The sequence below is a fragment of the Octopus bimaculoides genome, chromosome 30 (genome assembly GCF_046866305.1).
Source record: "Octopus bimaculoides isolate indiv1 chromosome 30, ASM4686630v1, whole genome shotgun sequence".
Taxonomy (NCBI): Eukaryota; Metazoa; Mollusca; class Cephalopoda; order Octopoda; family Octopodidae; genus Octopus; species Octopus bimaculoides.
In genome coordinates this window covers 7,577,693-7,580,192 of record NC_142957.1, presented here as the reverse complement: position 1 = coordinate 7,580,192, position 2,500 = coordinate 7,577,693, and the positions used below count along the sequence as shown (strand labels likewise).

Sequence of the window (2,500 nt, the reverse complement as noted above, 5' to 3'; positions counted from 1 at the left end):
GAGCATATTCTAGAAGAACTTTGTTGTTGATTGGTCGATGGGAATGGCATGGGGTTTGGAGAATGGCAAAGAGGTTTTTGTTGTTGTTGTTGATTATATAGGTCTAGCAGTAGATGCTGTTTTTTAACCCCAGGTTAGTCCTAAACCAGCAGATCTCTAATTCAAGACACCGTGTATCTAGGACTACATCAGTCCTGATCCAGCAGATCTATGATCAGTGACGTTCCAGTTGTGACCATCCTGTCATTTATTCAGGCATAGTGTATCTAGGACTACATTATCTAATGTGTCCTTCCTTGCTTAGCCCCGGGTCAGTCCTGATCCAGCAGATCTATGATCAGTGATGTTCCAACTGTGACCATCCTGTCTTTTATTCAGGCATAGTGTATCTAGGACTACATTATCTAATGAGTCCTTCCTTGCTTAGCCCCGGGTCAGTCCTGATCCAGCAGATCTATGATCAGTGATGTTCCAACTGTGACTATCCTGTCTTTTATTCAGGCATAGTGTATCTAGGACTACATTATCTAATGTGTCCTTCCTTGCTTAGCCCCAGGTCAGTCCTGGTCCAGCAGATCTATGATCAGTGACGTTCCAGTTGTGACCATCCTGTCTTTTATTCAGACATAGTGTATCTAGGACTACATTATCTAATGTGTCCTTCCTTGTTGTTGTTTAACCCCAGGTCAGTCCAGATCAAGACAGACCTATGATCAAAGATACTCAAGCTGTGGCCATCCTGTATTTTACTGAAACCTAGTGTATCTTGGATTACATTATCTAATGTGTTGTTGTTTGGCTCTTAAGTAAATATTAATCTACTTGACCTATAATTAAAGATGCTCCATTTGTGACCATCCTGTTGTTTATTCAAACATAGTGCATCTAGGTCTACATTATCTAATGTGTCCTTCCTTGTTGTTGTTTAGCCCCAGGTCAGTCCAGATCAAGACAGGCCTATGATCAAATATGTTCTAGCTGCGACCATCCTAGTGTATCTAGGACTCCATTATCTAATGATCCACCTAAATTGTATTCAGTCATTCCAGTCTTGTAAATGAGTTTCTTTTTTTATTTATTTAAATATAATACATCATGAGGTGCATTAGCTAAAATGTCCCTCCTTTATTAGAACGTTTGGCTGGTATTTCTAGCAGTCAGAACAACCACAGAGGTGGTCAGTTATGGGCTTCACTGAAAACATAAAGAACACGCACCTTGCTCATTTTCAAACTCACACACACAAAAACAAACACACACACAAACACACACACAAATACACAAACACACATGCACACACGCACACACACACACACACATGTACATACCTAAATATGTAAACACACACATACCCATGCACACACACACACACGGTCATCTATCTATTTATGTGTCTATCTATCTATCTATCTATCTATCTATCTATCTATTTATCTATCTATCTATATCTATATATACATATATATCTGTCTATCTATCAGGAGTGGCTGTGTGGTAAACAGCTTGCTTACCAACCACATGGTTCTGGGTTCAGTCCCACTGCATGGCACCTTAGGCAAGTGTCTTCTGCTATAGCCTCAGGCTGACCAAAGCCTTGTGAGTGGATTTGGTAGACGGAAACTGAAAGAAGCCCATCGTATATATATATATATATATATAATTATTACAAATTAAAAGGGTAAAGGTTTATCAATTTATTAATTTATTAATAAATCAACAATTAATAATTTTTACCAAGCCCTTCGGTATATGGTGAAGCAAATGTTTGCTGATCCCTTAATTATATATATATATATATATATATATATATATATATATATATATATATATATATGTATATGTATGTGTGTATATGTGTTTGTCCCCCCAACATTGCTTGACAACCGATGCTGGTCTGTTTACGTCCCCGTAACTTAGCGGTTCGGCAAAAGAGACCAATAGAATAAGTACTAGGCTTACAAAGAATAAGTCCTGGGATCGATTTGCTCGTATATATATATATATATATATATATATATATATATATATATATAATTTTTATAAGTAATATTCTAAAAGAAATATTCTAAAAGAATATATAACTGAACTTATGTTGAGTGCTCAATTATCTTGAGCAAATAAATGTGTATATATGTGTTTTTATATCATTAATAAATTCGTAGAACTCATCAATAATATATTCAGGAAATCAATATTTAATATTTTGAAAGATATATATATATATATATATATATATCATCATCATCATCATCATCATCGTCGTTTAAAGCGGACGTTAAACGACGATGATGATGATGATGATGATGATGATGATGATGATGATATATATATATATATATATATATATATATATATATATATATATTATATGTATGTATATATACATATTTGTATATACAAATCTGTATGGTAAATGGTAAAGAGTAAATGGTAAAGACCCCCTTCGGTCATGGCTGACCATGGGATTGCACCTAGAAAGTTCCTGTTCGAAGCACAAGTC

General features: G+C 35.1%; 1 protein-coding gene across 1 annotated transcript in view; it reads left to right on the top strand.

Annotated features, from left to right (window-relative positions):
- The window catches only part of LOC106881783 (sex peptide receptor-related protein 2), a 34,180-nt gene that overhangs the window by 313 nt on the left and 31,367 nt on the right, over positions 1 to 2,500 (top strand). The gene's annotated exons all lie outside the window — the stretch shown is intronic.